Genomic DNA, 27,642 nt, shown 5'->3' with positions numbered 1-27,642 from the left:
AGAAGCAGCGGCGTCGGATAACGGCCGCCGCTCTCTCGTTTCTCCTCCGGTCGTTAAGAGCTGAAATGGCGTGTGTAACACGCCAGCCTGCGTCATCCATGATCCGAGTCCTGGCCGTGCCTAGCCTGTTTTGCGCGATCGTAATCTTGCCGCTTCTTTGTTTCATTGTGCCGACGAGATTCGGCCGACTTGTAAGGAATCTGGCGCTATTCTCGGGACCCGAGAAAAAGACGAGTCTTGCGTAAGGCACTTGTTCCTTTTCTCTTACTTCGCCCCCAACCTTCCTCCCTCCGCCCTTCCATTATGAAGGCACCTCCTAACGTGCATGACTCGTGTTCTGTCTCAGAATCAGTAGCATCAAAACGCAGGCGTTTACTACATCTGGCTACAAGAAAGGAAAAGAAATGTAGGTGGTGCTGCTGTCACATGTAGCTTAACGTGGCTGGAGCCAAGGCAATGTATAATTGGGATTATATCTACTCGCACGCACTTAGGTATTTATTACCAAAGCTCGAACATAACAGCTCGCCTTAGTTAAGGCGAGTAACGACACAACAACTAGTCTCATGCACACGGGCGCTTTATTTCCCATGAACACGGGGAAAGAGAAACGTGTGTTAAAATAATCAGATACCATGGCTAGTTTATGGCCGGCGTGCAAAGAAACGACTGAGGTCGAATCTCGGTCGGCGTTTATAGCAGCAGTTATATACTAATGTTGCGGTGTGCGGCGCCGTATTTCAATGAAAGTCTTCAGTACGGAGTCATTTATGCCTGTAGAAGGTAAAAATTGAAAATTGGTTTTTGAGCAAAGGAAGTGACGCAGTAACTGTCTCACATACCTCGGTGGACACCTGAACCACGCCGTAAGGGAAGGGATAAAAAAGGGAGTAAGAAAAGAAAGACAGAAAGAGGGGCCGTAGTGGAGGTCCCCGGAATAATTTCGACCAGCTGGGGTTCTTTAACGCGCACTGACATCTCACAGCACACGGGCGCCTTTTGCGTTTCGCTTCTATTGAAACGCGGCCGCCGCGTCGTATGAGGTACTGCAGTACACCGTTCGAGTGTGGAAGAAATATGAACCCTGGTTCCGCACATTATGAACTGTTTGCAGCTGTCATCAGTTCAGCTCAGCTCAGTTCGGTTCAGTACTGCTTTTAGTGCGCAAAGCTATTGGGCCTGGCTCTAGGCCGAAACGTTGTGATCTCCAAAGGCAATTAGCTGACCGTCAAACTCTCGCAAGCCGCGCGTCTGCGACACTTGAGCTTGGTGGTCAGTTTATAAGCGAGCGAATTTTCGCAGAGTGCTTGACGAACTCACATTAATAGTGCGAGGCTTCGATGAATGCCGGAGTCATCTTCGTCAGCGGCGGGCCCCGGCAGGTCTTATGACGAAAAAAGTCAGACTTTGCCCAGAAGCATCAGTGTTCAGTGTGTGCGCGTTCGTGAACCGCATAGTATAGGGTCCAGGCAAATGCTGAAGGAAGGCAGAAAGCTGCCACGACTACATATAGCTGAAAGCACCGCAAAAGACTAACTTTCGCTTAGATCGTGCTACTGCCGCTTACTTCCACGTGCACCGACTTGGACACGCGCTCTCAGCCAATTCAGGTCAACTTGTCATGTGCTGTTGGTCAAGCATGCATGATGCTATACGTCCCGAAATCGGTTGGACTGTATCGCAAGGAATGCAAAGACTGTCTAATAGTGACAAGAGTCCGCGCCCCGTGTGACATCTCACTGCTCATAGCCAACAGTGACAACGACGACAGTCTCGAGCGGCAGCGGTGGCAGGAAAAAAAGTATACCTTTACCAATAAAATCGCCTGCGTTCTTCGCAGCAAGGGCGGCGTTTCACAGACAGACGAAGCGCTGTATCATTCCTACTGCGCCCTGCTGCCATCCTTGCCAAAACTGTGCCAAGGACTTACGAAAACCTGCTGCCAATGTCGCAAATCTGAAACTGAAGTAGCATAGTTTGCTGCTACAACCTTTGTCCGTAAAGTTTCTAGACTGATTTAATTCCTTCTCTAGAAATGATTCCACAAAACTGATGTTGATGCGTATGTGTAGCGCCTTCGTTTCGGGCTAACCGGAGCTATTTATGTTAATTTCTGCGGCAGCCGCTAGATGGCACTGCATGTAGTAAAATACGTTGTCACTAGTCGTCTGCGCATTCTATTGTGAGTGAATGTGGAGAATGGACGTCCACCTCGAGCAGCGTGTAAACATAAAATTCTGTGTGAAGCTTGGCAAAACAGCCACACAGACGTATGAGCTCTTGGTGAAGCTTACGGCAACGAGACATTATCGCGGGCACGAGTTTTCGAGTGGAACAAGAGGTTCATATAGGGGAGAACGTCGGTGGAAGACGACAGAAGGCAGAGGCGCACTTCAACCACACGGAATGAAAACAACGTGGCTCGGATCAGGGAAATCGTACAGCAAGACCACACCATTACAGTCCGCATGCTATCAGATTCTCTCGACATTAGTAAGGCCAGCAAATTTTTCGTAAGAACTAGGGGAAACGAAAGCTGAATGCCAGACTTGTGTCGCAGTCCCTCACACAGGGCCAGAAGGACACGCGGGCATTAGTGAGCGCTGATTTGCTTGCCAAGGCAGGGAAGGATGCTGCATTCGTAGACATCATCATTGCTGAAGACGAAACATGGTGTTTTCAATACGATCCTCAAACAAAGAGGCAGACCACCGAATGGCGGTCCACAAGCTCTCCGGCGTCGAGAAAAGTGCGGCGACAGAAGACAAAAACAAAGACGATGCTGGTAGTTTTTTCGATGCCAGCGGTGCCATACACCACAAGTTCGTCCCACAAGGGCAGACGGTGAATCAGCCTTCTCCACGATAACGCAAGGCAGCACATTGCTCTCAGCGTGGCAAAATTTCTCGCCAAGCAGAGCATTACTGTATTTCCCCATCCGCCATACTCGCCTGACCTCTCCCCATCCGATTTTTCCTGTTTCCTCGTGTGCAGAGAGCCCTAAAATGTTGCTGGATGAGGAGCGTGGGGGCCATTCAAGGCGCCACGACAAAGGAGCTGACAGCCCTGCCAAAAGAAGCGTTTTCCAACTGTTTCCAAGACCTTAAGAAGCGTTGGAAGCTGTGTATAGATTGCAAGGGAGACTATTTCAAGGGGTGCAGCACAAATTATCTCAATTTTAAAAGCATTTTTAATGAACTCAGTCTCGGAACTTTACGGAAAAGGGTTGTATTTAGAGCAAGGAGCATAAATGTTGTGAAATAAAATTATTTACCTAATTTATAGCGCTGCTGGCACCGCCTCCCTCGCTGTCAGCATGCGGGAGCGCCGATAGTCTTGTTCTTATCGAGGGCTTTAGTCGCTTTAATCAAAGTGCGGAAAGAAACGTCTTAAATAACTAGAGTGAAGAGCTGGGCGAGTTGGTAGATATTTCGAACTAATAAAACCAGCGAAAGGACGCAGGCATAGGCAGACAGTGCGGCGCTGGACTATCAACTGAATTTATTTCAGTGAAGTTAACACATATATACCTTTCAGCTACGAAACCAGACATGCGCACATGACAACATGAAAAAATCAGAAAACATAACATAGGAAGGGTACCCATCACATCACGTTTTCTATAGTTATTTTTGGGTGCTCTAAAGGGCTTAAAAACCTAATTTCTTTTTATGAGCTTGTTTCATTAAGAATTTAGGTTTCATAAGGACTTAGGAATCAACGCGAAGTGCACACTGTTGTGCTCGCGCTTCCTTCCTGCTGTTGAGTTCGGCGAATTTGGACATGGGGAGGATTCCCTGAGGACCACCGCGAGGGTGGGTGAGCCCTCTGGGGGAGACGTGGCTGGAATGCCGGAAGTAGCGACGATAATAGCGTCCCCACGTGTTCGTTCCGGTCCTCAGACGACGAAGTACAAGATCAGTGTGGCCCTCTTCAGTCACACTGGGGTTGAACAATTGCCCCAGTGCCGCGCCTTCGACAGAGGTTCCGCGTTCCGGCCATCAGTACAAGATTTTTCAACCCCTGCTGGGCGACAGCCTGCATTCCTGTGTCACGCAGGCGCCTTCCGGGTCCACATGGGCGCGGTCCGGACGCACGTGCGCGCCCACCTGGAGGCCTCGTGGACGACAACGTGACTGGGTCCTGTTCCCTTTCCCTCGACCGAGCTGCGAGAGAACATCAGGACCACCCTGTCGTGGGTGATACCATCAGTGCCATCGTGTGATTGGACATCATTCTTCGAACTATATTCCCCAGCTAGGGATCTGGGGAATACGAAGAGTAAGGAGCTGCTGGTTTGGTACCAGAGGGAGCCCCCCTCTTGAGAGATACCAGAGACTCCCGACTGCTAAGAAGCTCTGTTTACTGAGTAGCACTCACAATTGCCCTAATTGTACATTATGTAATTAGACTTTGTATAAAGTTTTCCAAGTTTTCTTCCTCCGATCGTCCTCGTCTCTTCTCCGGCCCAGTCACGCTACCTGAATCCCAACAACTGGTGGCAGCGGTGGGATGCTGCTACCTGGATCTCAACACGCTAGAATCCGCGTTCTTGTTGCACAGAGAGTACTGCACAAGTTCGTATAACTTTTTTATAAACATACATACGTCGTTCAATTTATACATGCTTATAACTCTTTCTTAATACAAAGGTACTGCCCCTTGTAGTCTCCACCCCAGCGGCGACGCATTTCGGCTACCATCGTCAATTCGTCCTCTCGCTGGCGGTTTATGTCAGTGGTCGCAGTTCTTCCACTGCGTGGTTCGCCTTCAACGCTGGTATTCCTTGTTGATCCGGCTAAGCGCATTGCTCTTATAATGGTGTCATCAAGCTGCGTAAACATTCAGTAGCCTTTTGTGGAAATCAGCAGCCCAGCGTTCTTCCTTCGTCAAAATCTTCATCACGGCCTATAGCTTCTCTTTGCAGTTCGTTAGCTACGTGCAGTGAAAAAGATCCATTAGTTACCAGCAGCAAAACACCTATTAGTTACCTGAAGAAAAACGAATGATTATTATAGAAGAAGAGTTAATCTACAAACACGTACAATTTGAACGATGCACATTAGGTAATAAAAAAATTTTGCCAACTTTTGCATTACTTTCAGTACAACCCTCGTGTGTAGGGCCCTTCGTTTTAATTAGCTTCATTTTTTCTTTTTGCGGAATTCGGGGAGGGGGGGGGGTGGATCGAGGGGGAGGTAAAAACCGGGTGATATTTCTAGAACTCAAACTCAGTTACAAATCGGATTATTCACTAAACGTTCCATAATTCGGGCTGTTTTGTAGGGCAGTTTTTTGTAGCAAACGTCAATTTACTATAAGCGGCAGTTTTTGTACGGGGCATAAAATGCCCTCGTTCTTGCTCATTATTTCATGAAAACGACACGTTGCACTAAAATCTATTTACTAAATCAGATATATCTTTTTTCTCCGATTTTTTCTCCGATTTATTGCAACAATTTCTTCGCGTTCATTACCATCTCTATCGCAGCACTTCCTGGCGTCCTTGCATTTGTCTTGCCTGCCTTTGTTCGCGCACTGCGAAACATTCATTCTACATCCCAACGGCCGCTTTAAACGCAGAAGAGCCTCAGAGCCGGACGTCGTAAGCGTGGGGAGGGCTTGACACAAAACGATGAGAACAAGACGTCTGATCAAGGAGGAAGAGGAACAAACATTTATTTGTCGTATGACAAAGAGGGTGGGGGTTAGGGATGAGATTTAGACCGGCTAGTGGGCCCTCTAGACGGCGCCAGGTGGCTTGAATTCCATTCTTCTAGGCGACCTCCAGGGCCCAACCCTCTATTCAGTGTCACACCTTCGGGTCAGGGCTGAGCAACGCAGTATCCCACTGACTTTGATTTGAGATTTGGAGGCTCAGAGGGGGTTCGTCCTCTCTAGGCACACGAATAGGATGTGATTGAGGTTTGCTTTGGAGTGACTGCAGATATTTCAGCGGGAATTGTATGCCGCCGGATACATCAGCGAGTGGATATAAAGCTTTGGGAATGCACCCGTTTGAAGCTGCGCCAGGCAACTTGCTCTGCTTTGGTGAGCGATTTGTGCGGGGTTAGGTATTTGAGCGATCGTTTCATAGTGCAGGGTGATTTCATGGTTGGTTACCAGGCGCTTGACGAATACTCGGGCACATTCATGAGCTGCCGCGTTCCCTGGATGGGAGGTGTGTGCTGACACCCATATGAGCTGGAACCGTCCTGTGGATAATTTCGCTCTTGCCAGGATGAAGAGAGCTGGGGCACGGAGTCTTCTCTTAGTGAAGTTCCTTATTGCTTCCATCGAATCACTGAAGATGTATCTTTCCCTAGTGCCGGCTACATATCGAGCGTTATGGCCGGCTTCTCAGCATCTATCGATATTTCTGTATTGAGAGAGGTGGCCATCACCAGGGGTAGGCCGTGGCTGTCTACGACCACGAGTGCAAATGCTTTTTTTTTTTCGGGGTATTCTGCCACGTACAAGTGGACTGTTTCCGGCAAGGGGGAATAGTGCTTATGCAGGGCCATGGCTCTCGCGGCGCGTCGGCCTTGGTCGTGCACTGGGTGCACGTTTTTGGGGAGGGTAGGAATGAATATGCGGCTGGCAGTTTCATTAGGGAGCGAAAGTACGGGAGTAGCCGTAGTGGTGTATCCAATTTTGAGTTTTCCAAGAATAGCCCTTCCTGTGGTCGCGTGGGGGAGGCATTCGTACTGCTGTGCAAGATGCGCCTCAGCCGGTTGATCGACCGTGTTGCGTACCCCAATCTGGAGCAGTTTTTCGCTGGAGATATTTTTGGGGATGTGGAGGGATGCTTTATATGCTGCGCTAATGATTCTATCAATGGACTCTTTCTCAGCTCGGGAGAAATGAACATTAGGGATAGTATATTTTATACGGCTGAGAACGAAGGCCTGCACTAATCGCCGTACGGCTGTCTCATTCCTCGGTGTTTGTTAGAAATCCTACGGATGAGGGTAGACGTACTGAAGGCGGATACTTTGAGTTGGCCAATTACCGTATTATTTCTCCCGCTGTTTTCCAGGGGCATTCCTAGAAGCCTGATGGTTTGTACCTCGGGTATTTGGGCATCTTTTAGGGTGATTATCACCTTAGGGGGCTTGAGTCCCGGGGTTTTTCACGAAAGACCAAGACTTCCGTTACTCGGGGTGAAGGTTAAGCCAATGCTCCCGGCATGCGCCTCGACGGCATCTGTAGCAGTTTGAAGTGTCTTCTCAATTTAGCCATAATTTACTGGAGCAGTCCAGACGGCAATATCGTCCGCGTACAGAGAACATTCTAGGTGGAGAATTTCTCCATGCTTATGGGCCAGTGGAATGAGGGTCATGTTAAAAAGGAACGGCAAGAGGACAGCGCCCTGTGGGGTACCTGTTCCCCCTATACGGAAAGGGTTAGATTTGGTGGAGCCAAATTGTATTTGTGCTGGTCACAACCGTGCTTGTCCTCTCGCTTCTAAAACGTACTTTTCGAACTTATCCTCACATTGGAGAAGAACTTTGCGCAAGTTATTTAACATGCATGGTGGAAAAGTGCGTGAAAACGACGACAGGAGGAAGAACCACAAGGACTCTCAACTGAAAATTTATTCCTGGAAGTACATGCATTACTAGAAAACCATGCAAAACTGAACGAAGGAAAAAGAACAGCACAAGCCAAAAAGAAATTAACATATGCAACACACCTCAGTCATTTTACTGATAACCCAATGCATACGCTAAAAACTCGAATTCTCTATCAACAAAACATAAAACCGCGCAAGGACGGGACACAGTAAGGAGACACCACGAGTGCTGACTATAGACTGGTTTTAATCCAAGCAGCTCAGGAATATATACAGGTTTCACAAGCTAAGAACAACAAAATAATTCGAAAAGGTGCACAACGTGGCATGACAGGGAGAACGGCACGTGCCCAGCTCGACTGCTAACAGGATCTCAGAGGGGAATCCACAGAGAGCAACAAAATAAGTGTAAACAAGAAACAACGGAAAAATCTCATAACAAAATAATTCGAAAAGGTGCACAACGTGGCATGACAGGGGGAACGGCACGTGCCCAGCTCGACTGCTAACAGGATCTCAGAGGGGAATCCACAGAGAGCAACAAAATAAGTGTAAACAAGAAACAACGGAAAAATCTCATAACAAGTGTATAAGACAGATAAAATCTGTAGCGACAGGGCGCGCGCCAGAAACATGATGGCGATGTGAAGGTCAATCACAAAAAGAGCGAAACAAGCGTAAAAAAGTAACAACAAAAAATTCGTAATTTTATATTTAAAAAATAACTGTGTATTGCGCAGCCAAAATCTAACAGCAGGGCGCGCGTCAGAAATCTGAGGACGTAGAATTGCGATTTCCTTGCGAAACGGGAGGACAGACGGCGTGCGGACGTAACGCTGTTATTTCCTTTTAATCATGAATGTTTCATATATCTCACGCGTGCGCTGGTCACGATACTTCTTTGATTTTGACTACTTCGTCATTTTCAAGAGCCCACCTAGCAAGGCCCCGAAAGAAGTTGACCACATCCTTTCAGTGTTCTTCTCGTGCCTTGAAGGCCTCGCAATAACAACAGAGCTCCCTGTGGATAATCAGCTTCAGTTCCTGGACCTGATGCTCGTTATCAGGCAAGGCCACTTCCGTTGGCGATACGAGCCCCGTTCACAAAAAAAACAGCCTACTCTCGCTCTCTTCAGCCCACTCAAAGCTGGTACAGCCGGCTATAGCCAATGCTGCATTGAGGAATGTTCTCGCGTCTGCGGATCATGCTCGCAACAGTTGAATTCTAGCTCCAGCTCGCTAATAAGCCGACTCATTTCTGCGGGATTTCAGAGCGATCTCCAGTGTAGTTTGGCACAAAAACTGTTAAGGTAGGACCACGGGGGCTGCATCAAAAAGCGCCCGGAGTGTGACCGAGCACGTACCGCTATCATTCCCTATGTGTACGGCTTGTCTCACAGACTCAAAAAGACAGCAGAAAAGGTCGGCGCACGAGTATTGTTTTCTGCATCGAACAAGCTAGCGGCCCTATGCAAGCAGGTCAACACTGATTTCGCTCAAAGCACAGTGTGCAACAAAAAGCACCAGCGCCGATTTATTGCATGCAAACCTAACGTCACCTACGAAATCCCGCTTTCATGCGGAGGGTTATACATCGGACAAAAAGGGAGGCGCTAATTACAGGTTGCGAAAGCACGCCAATTCACTAGGCAAGACAACAGGTCTTCAAATTCATTGTCGTCACTGTGACGGTTGCTAGCCCCTGTTAACCCAAACGCGCATCATCATGAAGTCTCGTGACCAGCGGACGCGTGATATATAGGAAGCATTCATGATTAAGAAGAAAGAACAACATTGTGCAAGCACACCGTCTGTCACGCTGTTTCCTAAGTAAATCGTATTTCCAGATCATCATGTTTCTGACGAGCGCCCTGTCGGTAGATTTTATCTGTCTTATACACTGGTTATGAATTTTTTGTTGTTTTTGCTTTACACTTCTTTTTGTTGCTCTCTGTCGATTCCCCTTTGAGATCATGTCAGCAGCCGAGCTGGACACGTGCCGTTCCCTCTGTCATGCATCGCTGTGCACATTTTGTAATTAGTTTGTGGTTCTTAGCTTATCAAACCTATATATGTTCCTGGGTTTCTTAGAACAAAACCACTTTTTAGTCAGCGCTCGTGGTGTCCTTACTGCGTCCCGTCCTTGCGCTGTCTGATATTTGGCTGATAGAACTTTTTTTATCGAGTTTTGTAGAAGCTGAGTTATCTGCAGTCAAAATTTGAATTTCAGCGTCTTCGCGCCTTTCCCTCTCCTCTCGTTACTTTTTCGTGCTATCGAAGATCGGAGCCCCTCCGCCGGCCCCAACGCCGGGGGGCGCAACTTCCGTGGCAGCTGGGTTGCGTCTGAAGGAATCTAACCAATAGACATCGCAACCAACAGAATTCCGGAGCAGCGTGCGACGGAGCAGTACGCGAGAATGAAAAAGTCGCGGGAAAGGACTCTCCAACTTCCGCGCGATTGCGCGTTCTCTGCTGCAGGCAGAAGTGTATTATTTGGCTCAGGTGTTTATGACAAGTGTAGTGATTTAGGGAATTTATGCACTCTCCTCAGAAGGTGTTTCAGGGCCCCTTTAAGACGGTTGTGGCTTTTGTCGGCGTTCCTTCTGTGATGACCCCCATAATGCGCAGGTCCACACGGGACGGAGAGGCAAAGAGACACCGTATGGCTCAGTTTAAACAAACAGGTATATTCAATAATTACACATGATTAAGATTATACATCAGAGGCTGGGGCGTCCGAGCTTACGTGCCGACGACTTCATGGGGGCGATGGAGTGGCTCCGGAGTTGGGCTCGAGCGGTTGCTGGCAGAAGCTGTACGCCGACGGGCTTCGGCGCTGAAGGCCCTCTTGGCGAACGATGTCGTCCTGAGCGTGTATGCAGTAGAATTTCAATAGTCGTCCGTTTCTTCGAGGATGGTTCACAAACCCTTCCTCTAGTGTCGTTAGGCTTGGAAGATGAACAGGAGGCGAGCTTGTAGATGATGACAGCAGAGCATAATTTTACAACATACATATACAGAGAGTTAAACTGGAAAAAGCAGAACTGAATTTACAAAAGAACAAACTTTGCACTACTTTACTCATCGACCGGGCAGGTTAGTGCCTAAGTAGCATCACATTACATGCTAAGCATGGAGCCCCAGCTCAAACTGGACTGCATCCGTTTACATGTGCTTTTAAGCACTTGATTAACAAAGGACTAAGGGCGGTCATTTCCAGTGGCCCGCCCAAAGCATCAATTCTCCAATCCAAAATAACATGCGTGATGGGGACAACCCCTTGGGTTGGGCTTAGCCTCGAACCCAGAGTCTGTTAACAATACAAACTAAATAAACAACAAAAACGCCACCACTCTCTCTCAAGTGAGAGTATACACAGGCTCTCTCTTCGGAGCTAATTCACTAGCGCCTGTCTTTCCACATTCTTGGCGAGTACTGCCTGTCCGCCATGACAGGTGTCCGTCACGGCCCTTCTGGGAATGCGCTTTTGTTCACGAGGCACGGCGGGAAGCTGTGGGTGCCTTCCCGGCGATAGCCCACGTCGAAAGGGGAAGGAGGGAAAGAATGTTGTCTTCGCGGTAGCGCATAGCGTCGGCTGTGGTACGGCGCGCTCTGGCCCGCTGACAGCTCCCTTGTCCTGGAATGTGCCCGGGAGGGCCGCACCTGGAACGGCCACGCAAATTGGGGAGGATAAAGCCTGTTTCCCCGCGGCGGCGGCGGCGGGTCCGGTTGTTCTGGTCGTCACTCAAAGAGCATGGCTGGGTAATTGATGATGCCGCTGTCACGGCGGCGGGTCCCTTCGTTCTGGTCGTCACTCAAAGTGCATGGCTGGGTAATTGATGATGCCGCTGTCATCTAGGTCTCCGTCTACGCCGCGCCGTGGAACGCGGAACCTCGCAGCACACAAGGAATGTCACACTTCGCTAACACTACCGGAACTGTTCTAACAGCTTTCGTTCCCTCTTGTTCGCCGTTACTTGCGTAATTCCTGTCCCTTCGAAGCCTAGCTGTGGCGTTTTCCCGCCGTCCCACTTTATATCCCCTTTTTTTACAACACGGCCGAGGCCGCATTGAAAGTACGTGGGCCATCGCTTTTCGTATTGGCCACAGACACTTCCTGACAACAAAAACTACCACCTATTTCCCGAGAACTTGCCTCATAAGAGCTCGCGCTCTGAAAAAAAAAGCGTTCCTGTCTCCATTGGTTTTTCACTCTACCGCTAATTCCACGCATCTTCCACAAAATAATTATTTTTCATTCTCCAGGTATTCCGTAGTCACATACAATTCAAAAAGGAAGCGGCTAATGGCCTTCAAAGGGTGCCCTCCAGCGTATCGCGATGGCCGATTCTCATGACCTCGTGTTTAATACTCGTAGACCTGCTAGCGTGACATCTCAGTGGTGGAAGGCGAAACAGGATTAAGCTCGGCTTAACCGGATTAATATCGGCATCATGAAAATCTGTGGACGCCATTGGCTGGAAGTCCTTCCCTGAGGGATACCAGCCACCTCGTTCTTGAGTAGTATCCGGCTATGGAAGGCACCGTAATCCTCCCATGACATCTATATTCACGCTAATAATGGTTTAAAATACCATTTCTTCCCTCATGCTGAAAAGTTCTGAAATTCTTCATCTTGGAGCATTTTCTCATTACGATTGCAAAATTGTGATAATGCATTAGATGCATGTTAACGTGGTGTGGTGTTGTGGTATAATACAATTTAATCGTTTTGTTTTTCATTTCTATTCCTTTCTTCTCCTTTCTGCTGATTTTAGGCGATATTCGCTTTTGCATTGTTTTTTTTTATTAATGTAGCCCCATTTCGGCTTGTAACCCTTTCTCCAGTGTCGACATATAAATAAACAAGAGGGCTAGCTGGCGGGAACTTCAATCCACATAGAAGCAACACACGCGCATGGTCAGTTCGGGAAACGTGACAGCGGGCCACAAGTTTCTGTCATGCACTACAGGTAAAGGCACACAAAAACGCACACCATGGGCTTTTCGCGATAACATTTACTGTACCGCATGTACTCATTTGTTGACATGCAAATATCTTCTTTTTTATTTATGTCAGCACATCGCTTACGCAAAATTAACATCTATCGCTAATTGTTTCTTTTTTTTACATTCATGAATAGAAACGGCTGTTTATAGCCTAATTAAGTACATGGAAACTACCCGCCACGTTGGCTCAGTTTTTAAGGCACTCATCTACTGAGCCGGAGCACCCAGATTCGAGCGCGACCGCGGCGGCCGCGTTTCGATGGAGGCGAAACGCAAAAGGCGCCAGTGTTCTGTGCGATGTCAGTGCACATTAAAGATCCCCGGGTGGTCGACATTATTCCGGAGACCTCCACTACGGCACTTCTTTCGTTCTTTCTTCTTTCACTTCCTCCTTTGTCACTTCCCTTACGGCGCGGTTCGGGTGTCCACCGAGGTAAGTGAGAGAGTTACAGCGTCATTTGCTTTCCTCAAAACTAATTTTTATTTACGTGCAATCTAGAGATCAAACCCACAAAGCTATATTAAAAACCTTCTCAGAAGTGTCAAAGAAATTATCGCATTGCTAAACTTTCACACACAGGTAACGCCTCGAGGTTGTTCCAAGTGTTTCTCAAGAATCTGGATTTTGAGGGTGATAGGTCACAAGAACAAACCGTTCTACTGCAGTGGGGCTGGGTGAGGCAGTATTCGGAAAAAAAAAATGGAGAACGCTATTTCTCTTTACTGACGGCAGCTCCGTAACGGTGCTAAGCACAAGTACTTGATTCGTTGGACTCAGCTATTTATTAATGGATCGAAGGTTTGAGGTATGCCCATGTAGTTCGCTCCGCCTTGCTGCAAAAATGAACTTCGTTATATTCGGTTGCAGCTCAAGCCTGCATGAAGCTCCGCCCACATTCAGGAAGCCACACAGAATTTCTCCTCGACAAAAGAGGAGCCCGTTGGCCAAACTTATGTTTTTACCCAAACTAAGAGCTAACCACCAGACGAAATTATATAGGTAACATAAGCTTAGGCAACGGGCTCCTCTTTTGTCGCGGAGAAATTCTGTTCGGCTTCCTGAATGTGGGCGGAGCTTCATGCAGGCTTGAGCTGTAACCGAATATAACGAAGTTCATTTTTGCAACAAGGTGGGGGACCTCTTCCTTCTTTTCTTCTTTCACTCCCTCCTTTATCCCTTCCTTTACGGCGCGGTTCAGGTGTCCAACGATATATGAGACAGATACTGCGCCATTTCCTATCCCCTAAAACCAATTATTATTATTAACAAGGCGGAGCGAAATACATGAGCATACCTCAAACCTTCGTTCCCTTGTGTTGTTATCTAAACAAAAAGCTAACCATCAGACGAAATCATAACCCGCCGCGGTGGCTCAGGGGTTAGGGCGCTCGGCTACTGATCCGTACTTTCCTGGTTCGAACCCGACCGCGGCGGCTGCGTTTTTATGGGGTAAGGCGCCCGAGTGCTGTGCGATGTCAGTGCATGTTAAAGATCCTCAGGTGGTCGAAATTATTTCGGAGCCCTCCACTACGGCACCCCTTTCTTCCTTTCTTCTTTCCCTCCCTCCTTTATCCCTTCCCTTACGCTGTGGTTCAGGTGTCCAAAGATATGAGACAGGTACTGCGTCATTTCCTTCCCCCCAAACCTATTATTATTATTATTATTATTATTATTATTATTATTATTATTATTATTAATATTATTATTATTATTATTATTATTATTATTATTATTATTATACGAAATTATAAGCTCAAAAATTTTTATGTCTCTTGCTTGTTTGACGTAGTCAAACGAAGCTACGTTCGTTTACTCTTGTGATTGCCCAGCGGAGTAGTACAGGACGCCGCAGACCACGGCCCATTATTACCAAGTGCTGTTCTTTTTAAATTGTATTCTACAATAGAGCTCTAGATGCCAGTACGTTATGCCTAACCTTAATATTGATCCTTATTGCGCACCAAAGGTGAAGAAAAACAAAATGCGAAATAAAGGACTAATTAAACATTGGCATCCACCCAAGCGCTGCCGAACGGCTACAGAGGAAAGCTATACACCTTTCTCAGAAACTTCCTAGTTGAAGAAAAATTCGGCCTTGTCAGGGGTTCGAACCCGGGGCCACCGTTTCACCGGAGCAGCCGGTCTACCAACTGAGCGAACCAGGACGACAAATACGCTCCATTATTACAAATCTACTCCACCTTTGGAGATACCCCTAACATTTGACCAACACTGTTCCCACTTCGATTTACTGATCAATTCGCTCTCGCCCTGCCAAAAGCTTACATATTACTCATTGGCATCCACTCAAGCACAACCAAACGGCTACGGCCATAAGCGTGCCGTCCCGTTTAATTTGCTCAGTTGGTATACAACGACTGCGTCGGTGACGCGGTCGTCCCGGACTCGAGCCTCGGACCAGGACGAACTTTTTTAACTGAGAAGTCTCAGAGAAAACTGTATAGTTTTCCTTTGTAGCCGTTTGGCTGCGCTTGGGTGGATGCCAATGAGTAATTACTCCCTTAATTCAAATCTACTTCCCTTTGGGGGATTCCCCTAAACATTTGACCAAGACAATGCGTGTTAAAAATATCCCATTCGAAAGACTGAGCAGTAGTGTTAAGCAGTATGTACCGATCGAAGCATAAATCGTTTAATCAATGAATTAATACCAAAAATTCACAGTCATAAATTATACCTTTAGAATACAAAAGCATGCATTCCAGACGTCACCGTACAGAAGGGATAAGCTTTTAAAGGTTGCAACATGCTACGCAGGAAGGATGCGCGTAGGTGCCACGAAATCGAGAAGTGAAAACGGAGAACTCCGCCACACTGGATTACATACCGCCTCTGGTTCCGTCAGCGTTGCCAATTGAGCCCGACTTGATCTCTCTTTTGATCCACTGATCGCAAAAAAACCTAGATCGTGCAAAAATCTCAAAACTTCTTAATTTTAATTTGTTCATGTCTTTAATAATATCAGCCAAGTTCCCCATACAAGTTAAATGACAGACTGTACACGCTGTGGTAAAGCACGACTTATATCTCCTTGACAGGTTTTTCGGCTTAATTTTGCCCACTTACTGAAGGCACATATACCAGGTGCTTTAGGGAAGCTCGCTACTAATTAAAAAAAGGGCTTTTCGAGGTAAAGAGATGGCTTCTCCGGAAAAGTAATATCCCTGTTGGTGGACATCAACGCGCTTTTGAAAGCGCGGGTCTTAGACTGGCGACGTCTATCACCACACGTCACTTCGCAGCGCACGTGCCACGTGACCTCCTCTCTCCAGCGTGGGCTAGAGCAGCGAGCAGCGGCGAGCTCCGAAGCGAGGACGGTACAGAGGTCGCGTGGCATATAAGCAACGAGGTGACATAGGTGGGGGAGCCGCTTTACATTAGCCAAAGCGAGGAGATTGCCGAAATTTGTTGAGCCATGCACAGCGCCGAGGGTAATCGCTTCTCCGAAATTGTAAAAGCTGATACGGGTATTACTAGTGACAGCGGCGGCAGCGTTTCGATGGAGGCGAAACGCAAAGGCGCCCTTGTGCTGTGCGTTGTCAGTGCTGGTTAAAGATCCCCAGGTGGTCGAAATTATTCCGGAGCCCTCCACTACAGCATCTCTTTCTTCCTTTATTCTTTCACTCCCTCCTTTATCCCTTCCCTTACGCCGCGGTTCAGGTGCCCGCCGATATGTGAGAATGAAACTAGGCCATTTCCTTTCCCCCAAAACAAAAACCAAAAACCTATTACTAACGCCCCGCTAAGTATCTAATTGCAGCCAGGACCCTATCTGCACTAGTCAAGTTTACTACCAGAAATTAGTTAATCAGCTTACTAGTTAACAAGAATGACCTGTTTTCTGATGTCAGCCAACACTTGTATTACTGCATACCTCAAAAAAGCATGTTTTTTAAAGTCGCGGGCTTCCATGAGACACCTTGCATACGATAGCTAGTGGATTGACTGTAAGCTTACAGAGCTTTTCTTGCGTTTAATGCTTCCGAGACGGCGATCAGTTCCTGATTTCTCTCCGTTGTAATCTGCGCCAGGCACATTGCAGGAAAATGAGGATGCTTGCAATGAACCTCGTGTTTTACCACCTTTTCTTCCTTGCGCACTGTCGCTTTCGTTCTCTGTAGCTCACCTTGCTCACTGTCAAATCAAATCAAAGCATATCAAATCAATGTTTATTCATCTTTGTTTAGCACATGAGTTTTCCTGTCCAACCTAAGCACAGAGTGCTTGTTGGTTGTTCAGGCAGTACGGTGAATCACCGCATGGTGTACAAAACAATTACACATAAAGCAATGACATTAGGCACACCAGTGCATGCATATTACGCAAAAAAGAAAAGGAATATGTATACATATTGAGCAAATAGGAATACAACTAAAAAAAGACAACCAAAAATGAATAGAGGGCATCATAACAGCTTGAAATGTGCCATATCTAAACAAATCTAAACTGTGAAGAAAAACAGGGAAAGTAGAATACAGCATGCAAGAGGCCATCAGTGATTTATCTGCAAGGATGATCACCATTTTCTTATAGATTTAGTCATTTTACGTTTAGTTTTGAAATTTAAAATCTATTCGTCAAGTTCATTGAATATTTGTGGCACATAGTATCTCCTTATTTTTTACCCTTAATGTGTAAAGCATCGTGGCCTAATATAAGTTTCTATCTTTCTTAAGGCAGCGTTCTTCTTGACGGGCATTTTGAAAGCATTTGTAAAATAATGACGTGTGAGCACTGTGTAATAAAATAGTTCCCTCATTTCTAATACGCCTTGTCTATTGTATTTTTCCTCCTTGTAAACCTCCTCCAGCACAGTACAATATGTTATACTGTTTACAATTCATTTAATTATGCAATTTACGGCTCCCATTTTGTGATCAGAGCAAGTTCCATACAATGTTATGCCGTAGGTTATAATAGATTCAGCCAGCGTCGTGAATATGATGCGCCTTAGGTGCATCGAAATCTTACCTCTGAGGATGTACATCATCGCAGACACGGCTCTAAGCCTGTTACATATATACTGCGCATGATTATTCCATGTTACATGCTCATCAAATATTATTCCAAGATATTTAACTCAAGGCGCAAACGGTATGGCATTACATGTGCACGGATCACAATGCGAGCCATGTAAAAAAAAGTGGCTCATTTAGGGGCATTCGCTTGTGCTGATTTCTTAAACAGAGAAGCTTCGTTTTTTTGTCGATTTAAATATATTGAATTTTGGGCAAGCCAGTCTATCACCTTGCACATATCCTGCTGAAACCTTTTGCTCCCAGAATAAAGATCAGTGCATTTTAGTGCTAGTGCTGTGTCATCTGCATACTGAAAAATTCTTTAGGTTAATTTCAAAAAACCGACTTCGGAGAACATACATATTGAATGGTAATGGGCCCAGTGTACTTCCTTGAACACCAAATTTGAACGCCTGAAATTCACTGTATTTGTCATCAACTCTAACACACTGTGATCTGTCTGTGAAATATCCCTGAAGGAATTGATGAAATCGTCCCCTGAAACCCATGTTCTCCAACTTTTGCAACATTAATGCGTGATCAATAGTATCAAAGGCTTTTGATAGGTCTAAAATAAGTGCTAATGTAAGGTGATTGTTTTCTATTGTGGTGTTAAAGTAATCCGAGAATTCTTCTAAGAGCGTAGTTGTATTCCGGTCCTTTGTGAAGTTGTATTGTGCTGGGTTGTGTAAAGAATATTTCTCGCAAAAAGACTGCATAAGGGATGCCACGTGTTTTTCCAAAATATGCGCAAAAGCAGATACAATATAAATCGGTCTGTAGTTTGTGCAGTCATTTTTCTTTCCGCTTTTATACACAGGCCTCACTATTGATATTTACAATTTTCTGGGAATTATTCTCGTTTCTAGTATGCCGTTTAGTATTTTGAGAATCACGCCTTTTAATATGCTAAAGTTGCAGTACAGATAGCGCACACGGATCTTATGAAAGCCTGGTGGCTTGAAAATCTTCATTCTACTTATGATGTTCCACAGCTCAGCCTCCGTTAACTCGGGAAGGTACGCTATTTGTGCGCATGTACATACCGGCTTGTATTCTAGACGTTTTGTGCCATGAGCAACGCGCATCTTATCTGTCGCGTGAATGAATGTGTCGTTAAACAGTTCACACAATGACTGTGTTTCTTCCTTGGGAATGTTTTTTTCAATCGTCTCCTCAATCTTAGCCTGTTTGACTCGGCCCATTAAGCTGTTTGCTAATTTCCATGTCCTTTTTCCATCTTGCTGGTTCAGTGCAAACTGCTGGGATAAGTATCTTCTTTTTGCCAGTCGCAGTTCTGCCAAGCTTTATCCTTTAAGTAACATAACTCCACGATATCCAGCGTTATCCAGTGGTTGTCTGGATTGCTTTGTTTAATTTTTACCGATTTATATGATGTCGCGTATATTAGGTGGAACTTTGCAAGAAATTTATTATACAACGTCATGTGATCTAGAGATAACAAAGCGTCCCAGTTTGTGTTCTGAATGGCATTGTCTACATTCCTGTCGTTTAAAATTTTCCTGGTTTTAGGTCTTATGTTCGCATTGCCTTCTCGGTTGCAAGTTTCTGTCATGGTTACAAGTGTCACAAAGTAGTGATCTGCGAGTTTCATTTGAATTACTCCTGAAGAGCAGTGTTTGTCTGCCATGCGGACGGCTATATGGTCGATGCACGACATAGTTATCTTGGAACCTAAAAATTCCTCTCTAGTGCATTTATTATTAAGGTTAACTAAGCCAAATTCAGACAGTAGATCTAGACAGTCTCTGGCTACCCTCTTTGACTCTTGTGAAGCCGCCGCGGTGGCTGTGTGGTTATGGCACTCGGCTGCTGGCCCGAAAGACGCGGGTTCGATCCCGGCCGCGGCGGTCGAATTTCGATGGAGGCGAAATTCTAGACGTCCGTGTACTGTGCGATGTCAGTGCACGTTAAAGAACCCCAGGTGGTCGAAATTTCCGGAGCCCTTTACTACGGCGTCTCTCATAGCCTGAGTCGCTTTGGGACGTTAAACCCCCTTAAACCAAACCAATCTTTGACTCTTGCATTATATCTATATTTAGATCTCCCGCTAAAATAAACTGCTTCTCATCCATATATGTTTTTACTAGTGAGCTAAGTTCGTCCAGGAATGAAGTAATGTTCTTTCTGGGTGGTCTGTATATTGCGCACACAATGTAAGTTGTATTCAATTTGTTAAGCGAAACAACAACCATTTCTGCGTTGTGTATGGACACCTGAATTTCGTATGACATCCAGGTATCGTTAACAAACACGATCACCCCTCCTCCTTTTCTGTTTTCTCGACACCAAGTGTAACGAGAGTACCCAACAAGGCTGTAAATGTTTTGTCTGGGTGCATCGAGATTAACCTCCGTGAGGACAATTACGTCTTCCTTCTTCTGCCGGCTGTTTACATAAGCACATAACCGATCCCAGTTTTTCTTTATGCTGCGTATGCTTACATGCAATAAACTGAACTCCTGCATCCACCCTTCTTTTAAAACCTGGCTTATATGAAAATCCCAGTCAAAAAAAAAAAGACATGAACTCCGCCATTTGTTCATTTTTCCAAATCACTCTCCGTTGCAATGTTGATAGCAGTACTTCCTTCTTCCCGCCTTGCAAAGATTTTCCCACTGCGCATCCAGACAAACTTATAGCCCAGCTGTTTGCCCTTCTCTCTGCTCTGCCAAAACAACTTCTTTTGTTCTCGTGTCAGATTTTCATTTATGTAGATGTTATCAGACTGCAGTGCATATTTCTTCGAAATCCTAAGGCCCCGATCAGCCAAGTCCTTAAATCTAACAATGATTGGGGGTATCTTATCTTTCTGCTCTTTTAGCCTGTGAATGGTTTCTAGTGAGTGACGCTCGACTGGCGCTATTTATTGCTTTGCGCTCAGTCCTGCTAAGACTTGGTACAGATCTTCGCCCTGCTTGTAGGGAACGCCATGCAGCTCGACGTTTTTCCGCCTTGAGTACTGTTCAGCACTATCAACGTTTTCCTTGAGCCTAGCGATTTCAGCGTCCTTTTCTGAAATCTTTCGCATCAGCTCTGTAGAAGTAGTTTTTAGTTCAGCAATATCCCTTTCTTGGTTTGCCATGGTGGCCATAACTTCGTCATAATTATGCGACAGGAGTTCCGTTGATGCTTCTATTCCTACTGTTGTCGTGCACTGTTTGTCTACCTTTCTTTCCAGCTCATCCAGCCGGCCCAAGACTACGACCATCTTTTGGCTAATCTCCTCAATCAATTTTGTTACATGACTCAACTGACTCTTCTTTCCTCCCTTCCCATCCCCATTCACTTCTGTGTCACTGTTTTCAGATGTTTATTCGTCTGATTCCTGCTTTTTACAGCTGTCACACATCCAGTGGTCGATTTCGCGTGATGCCACGTTTTTGAAGGCCTTTTTAGTAATTCCCGCACATTTACCTGCGTGGTATACTTTCTTACATTTAGCACATGATATACTCTCTTGACCTTTTTCAAGCAATTTTGGACATTCCGTGCAATCTCGCGACGGCATGGTTCGATACAGGAATGCAGTCCAGTGGAGCCAAGAAAAACGTCCGTTCCCAGCCGACAGGCCTCTTACCTAGAAGTTAGCAGCAAGATCAGCACGTTGCTCTATGCACCACCGGACTGCACGCCAGCATCGTTTCGTCCCTCGTTTTGTAGTCTCTGGCTCCTTCCTGGCTCCTGACGTCACCGCTGCCGCTGGACATCAAGCGACGATATTATCGCTGACCCGCCCACGCTCGTGGCTTAGTTGTTGCGCCGTGCGTTGTCCGTTGCTCGCTCCTCGTTCAGCCGGCATGCAGCCGCCCGGCGGCCAGGTGGACAGCGGCAGTAGGCAATCGGAATGGCAGGACCCTAGAAGTTAGCAGCAAGACCAGCACGTTGCTCGGTGCTCCACCGGACTGCACGCCAGCATCGTTTCGTCCCTCGTTTTGTAGTCTCTGGCTCCTTCCTGGCTCCTGACGTCACCGCTGCCGCTGGACATCAAGCGACGATATTATCGCTGACCCCCCCCGCTCGTGGCTTAGTTGTTGCGCCGTGCGTTGTCCGTTGCTCGCTCCTCGTTCAGCCGGCATGCAGCCGCCCGGCGGCCAGGTGGACAGCGGCAGTAGGCAATCGGAATGGCAGGACCCTAGAAGTTAGCAGCAAGACCAGCACGTTGCTCGGTGCTCCACCGGACTGCACGCCAGCATCGTTTCGTCCCTCGTTTTGTAGTCTCTGGCTCCTTCCTGGCTCCTGACGTCACCGCTGCCGCTGGACATCAAGCGACGATATTATCGCTGACCCGCCCACGCTCGTGGTTTAGTTGTTGCGCCGTGCGTTGTCCGTTGCTCGCTCCTCGTTCAGCCGGCATGCAGCCGCCCGGCGGCCAGGTGGACAGCGGCAGTAGGCAATCGGAATGGCAGGACCCTAGAAGTTAGCAGCAAGACCAGCACGTTGCTCTATGCACCACCGGACTGCACGCCAGCATCGTTTCGTCCCTCGTTTTGTAGTCTCTGGCTCCTTCCTGGCTCCTGACGTCACCGCTGCCGCTGGACATCAAGCGACGATATTATCGCTGACCCGCCCACGCTCGTGGCTTAGTTGTTGCGCCGTGCGTTGTCCGTTGCTCGCTCCTCGTTCAGCCGGCATGCAGCCGCCCGGCGGCCAGGTGGACAGCGGCAGTAGGCAATCGGAATGGCAGGACCCTAGAAGTTAGCAGCAAGACCAGCACGTTGCTCGGTGCTCCACCGGACTGCACGCCAGCATCGTTTCGTCCCTCGTTTTGTAGTCTCTGGCTCCTTCCTGGCTCCTGACGTCACCGCTGCCGCTGGACATCAAGCGACGATATTATCGCTGACCCGCCCACGCTCGTGGCTTAGTTGTTGCGCCGTGCGTTGTCCGTTGCTCGCTCCTCGTTCAGCCGGCATGCAGCCGCCCGGCGGCCAGGTGGACAGCGGCAGTAGGCAATCGGAATGGCAGGACCCTAGAAGTTAGCAGCAAGACCAGCACGTTGCTCTATGCACCACCGGACTGCACGCCAGCATCGTTTCGTCCCTCGTTTTGTAGTCTCTGGCTCCTTCCTGGCTCCTGACGTCACCGCTGCCGCTGGACATCAAGCGACGATATTATCGCTGACCCGCCCACGCTCGTGGCTTAGTTGTTGCGCCGTGCGTTGTCCGTTGCTCGCTCCTCGTTCAGCCGGCATGCAGCCGCCCGGCGGCCAGGTGGACAGCGGCAGTAGGCAATCGGAATGGCAGGACCCTAGAAGTTAGCAGCAAGACCAGCACGTTGCTCGGTGCTCCACCGGACTGCACGCCAGCATCGTTTCGTCCCTCGTTTTGTAGTCTCTGGCTCCATCCCAGAAGCTTTCATTTACTGGCTGTGCGCAGCGGGCAAGGAACTGTCACCGGAATGAAAGCACGCGGTAAGCGCTAAAAGCGTGCTTTTGAGGGTTCAAGAATTCAAGGTTTCACTCCTACTTTCGACCCGCCACGGTGGCTCAGTGGTTAGGGCGCTCAGCTACTGATGCGGCGTTCCCCGGTTCGAACCCGACCGCGGCGGCTGCGTTTTTATGGAGGAAAAACGCTAAGGCGCCCGTGTGCTGTACGACGTCACTTCACGTTAAAGATCCCCAGGCGGTCGAAATTATTCCGGAGCCCTTCGCTACGGCACCTCTTTCTTCCTTTCTTCTCTCACTCCCTTCTTCATCCCTTCCCTTAAGGCGCGGTTCAGGTGTCCAACGGTATATGAGACAGATACTGCGCCGTTTCCTTTCCCCAAAAACCAATTATTATTATTATTATCATTAGAAATAAATCCCTAGAGTTGTCCTCGTTGGACTGTTTTGTGCGCCAGAGTACCACGCTTAGCGTTTTAACTGATCCGGAGTACCCGGATACGAACCCGACCGCGGCGTCCGCGTTTCGATGGAGGCGAAACGCCAGGGCGCCTGTGTGTTGTACGATGCAGTTGCACGCTAAAAATCCCCAGGTAGTTGAAATTATTCTGGAGCCCTCCAATACGGCACCTCTTTCTTCTTTTCTTAGTCCCTCCTTTAACCCTTCCTAGAGTCACTAACCCTTCCCTTACGGCGCGGTTCAGGTCTCCACCGATATTTGAGGCAGATACTGCGCCATTTCCTTTCCTCAAAAACTAAATTTCATTTTCATGGTTTTAGACAACCATGGTTACCATGGTGCCGTGCAGCAGATATGGATATGAAGCGGTGGCGCCATCTGAACTAAGGAGGAAAAAACGCCTCCACGAACGGAGTCGCCGACCGGCTTACCGCTCTTTTCAAAAGCCACTGTTTGCAGGAGTGCACATGCCGGCGCGAGCACGCCCGTACTGTCGTCTCTATTTTCCTTTTGGCGTGATCTTTGAAGACCACCAGTTTCGGACACGCCTCCGGTTTTGGCTACCCTGTCTGCCAAACCTAATCAGATCTCAATCTCTCTCCTGTCCCTAATCACATGGCTGCTTGAAGCAGAAGAGATCCCTTCTCACTATCGCTCCCCCTTTCTTTTTCTCTCCCTTTCTTTTTATCCCGCTAGGGGCAGTCCAGGTGCTTAAGGTTCCGATGGTAGATGCCGCGGCTGGCAAATTCTTTTCCTTCCGTTGTTATTTTATTAATAAATAGCCACTCACAAAAACAACAGAAACAGCTTAACGGAATAATGGCGCAGATCAAGTGACAGGACAGCCGGAGAGTACAAACACACACAAGCGCCACTCTCCTGCTGCCCTGTCACTTGATCTGCGCCATTATTCCTTTAAGCATGTCTGACCAACTTGCCCAATCCTTTACGCTTCTTAAACAGAAACAGGGCGTGTCCCTAACCCAACATTCCCCCCCCCCCCCCCCCCCCGCACCGTTTCTTGTTTTCGAAAATAGCCGTTTTTTTAAATAAGCTTAACGAGGACTTTTGAAAATCCCAAGTTTACGGCACCACAGGTAGAAACAGTTGTCTCCATACCACGCGCCTGCCGCTGTCGCTCAGTGGTTATGGCGCTCAGCTGCTGACACGAAAGACGCGGGTTCGATTTTATGAATTTTTATGCCTCTCGCTTGTTTGACGTAGTCAAACGAAGCTGATTTCATTTACTGTTGTGATAGGTCAGCGTAGTAATACAAAACGCCGCAGACCACTGCCCATTTTTACCATCTGGTGTTCTTTTTAAATTGTGTTCTACAATAGAGCTGTAGATGTGAGTACGTTACGCCTAACCTTAATATTGATCCTGACCGCGTACCAAAGGTGAATGATAAAGAAACAACAAAGTACAAAATAAGGGAGTAATTACTCATTGGCATCCACCCAACCGCAGCCAAACGGCTACAGAGGAAAGCTATACAGCTTTCTTAGAATCTTCCTAGTTGAAGAAAAATTCGGCCTTGACAGGGGTAAGACCCTGGGTCCACCGTTTCACCGGAGCAGCCGGTCTACCAATTGAGCGAACCAAGACGACAAAAATGCTCCCGGTTTACAGATTTAATGCACCTTTAGGTATTCCCATACACATTTGATCAACACTGTTCCCACTTCGAGTATTGATCAATTCGCTCTCGCCCTTTCATGAGCTTATATATTACTCATTGGCATCCACCCAAGTACAGCCAAACGGCTACGATCATAAGCGTGCCGTCCCGGTTAATTAGCTCAGGTGGTATACAGCGACTGCGTCGGTGATGCGGTGGTCCCGGGTTCGAACCTCAGACCTGGACGAACTTTTCGTTAACTGTGAAGTTTCCCAGAAAACTGTATAGTTTTTCTTTGTACCCGTTTGGCTGCACTTGGGTGGATGTCAATGCGTAATTACTCTCTTATTACAAATCTACTCCACCTTGGGGGATTCCCCTAAACATTTGACCAAGACAATGCGTGTTAAAAATATCCCATTCGAAAGACTGAGCAGTAGTGTTAAGCAGTATGCGCCGATTGAAGCATTAATCGTTTAGTGTGTGGATTAATCTAAAAAATTCACAGTCCTAAATTATGCCTCCAGAATACAAATGCATGCATTGCAGCTGTCGCCGTACAGAAGGGATAAGCAACGAAGAAACGGTGCGCGTAGGTGCCACGAAATCGAGAAGTGAAAACGGACAACTCCGCCGCACTGGATTACATACCGCCTCTGGTTCCGTCAGCGTTGCCATTTGAACCCGACTTGATCTCTTTTTTGATCCAATGATCGCCAAATAAAAAAACAACACCAAATTGCGCAAAAGTCTCCAACTTCCTCATTTTAATTCGGTCATGTCTTCAATAATATCAGGCAAGTTCCCCATACAATTTAAAAGGCAGGTTGTATATGCTGGGGTAAAGTACGATTTTTATCTCCTTGACAAGTTTTGCGGCTTAGTTTTGAACCCCTTACTGAAGGCATATATACCACGTGCTTTAGGGAAGCTCGCGACTAATTAAAAAAAAGGCTTTTCAAGGTAGCGATGGCTTCTCCGGAAAAGTAATATCCCTCTTGGGGGCTTATCGAGGTAGAGATGGCTTCTCCGGAATAGAAATATCCCTGTTGGTGGGATTCTTCTGCTGGCGCTTTAAGCGAGTGGACGTGTTTTTTAGCTCTCTGCTCCTTCGGACTCTGGGCCTAAGGCTTCGCGGCGTTGCGGGGTCTCCCCATGGAGGCCACATACACCGTGAACGAGCGAAGGCCTGTGTTCGGCGGTGACAATGAGCAACGCAGGGCAGGCCGCTCACGCTCACGATCACGGAGACGAACGCCATCCAGAGCGAGGTCGTCCAGCACTATTCGGCGAATGCAGGCCGAGATCGCTGATCTGCGGGACACGGTGAGGCGCCTGACGGCGGCGCTCATCACCACCTCGGAGAACCTCGAGTCCGTCATCGGGACCTTGGACGTGTCGCCGGCGCACCCACGTGTTCTAGCCTTGGGGGACGTCATGGCGCTCGCTCACCACACGCAGAACTCCATAGCGGCTCCCTCCCCGTCTGTGGCCACCCCTGCGCTTTCTGCCGCCATTGCTGCACCTGTGGAACCGGCTGTGATGCCCTCTCCCCCTGATGCTGCTGCTGCGTGCTCACCACGGACACCTGCAGCCGAGGAGAGCATGTGCACCCCAATGGACGAGTCTGCTCTCCGTAAACGGCGACGCTCAACGGGGTCCGAGGAAGAGAGGGACTCGGAAACCAAAACGGACATCGCGGTGGCTAAGCGGGAAGCTCGAAGCCCCCTCACCGTCACTGTTCCCTCTCCCTCCACACTCGAAGGAGCAGGGCCTTCCCAGCATAAGCCCCAGGGAGCTCACCTCCAGCCTGCTGCTGATACTGCTGCTGTTGCTGCTGGGGCGACGGCGTCCGGAAGAAAACCGGGTGCGCCCTCACCAAATCCCGCCGCACGAGACCAGGCTGCGGCTGGGGCTTCGTCTGCATGCTGGCAGCGAGCGCGCCCAACTCCGCGGCGCGGCCGCAGCAATGCGCCGCAGACCGCGGCGACGCTGATGCTGGGGCCAGCCTGGTCCCGTGGCGCATTGTCACTACCAAGGCGCAGCGGCGTCGGAGAGCTGCCCTGGAGCGAGCCGCGGCTGCCGTGGAGGTCCCGTCCAGCCTGGTGGGGACGGTGCTGTTTCGGCCGGCGAACCGGGGCACCGCCTTCACCAGGGAACAGGGCTGGGAGTTGGCCAAGGAGATCTGATCCCGCCCGGGCGTCCTCGCCGTCCGAGTAAACATGCGGCGGAATGTGGTGGCAGTGGACGCGGGGAGCAGCGATACCCTCCAGACCCTGCTAGCCACAGCCATCATCTGCGGCGTGCCGGTCTGCGCCAAGGAGCCCCCTCCTCGGGATCAAAACTCCGGCCTGGTCTTCGGTGTGGACGGGCGCAGGACGGCGGAGGAGCTGCTAGCGGCGGCGGAGTCAACGGTGCCGATGGTGTCGGCGTCTCTGTCTGGCAGCACACTCGCTCTCCATTTTGCGGCGCCGACACCACCGGCGTTCATCACCATATTCAAGCGCAGGCTCGCGGTCCGCCCCTGCCG

Source organism: Amblyomma americanum, chromosome 1 (assembly GCF_052857255.1).
Source record: "Amblyomma americanum isolate KBUSLIRL-KWMA chromosome 1, ASM5285725v1, whole genome shotgun sequence".
Lineage (NCBI taxonomy): Eukaryota > Metazoa > Arthropoda > Arachnida > Ixodida > Ixodidae > Amblyomma > Amblyomma americanum.
The sequence above is the reverse complement of the archived record's forward strand: the minus strand, read 5'-3'. Positions refer to the sequence as shown.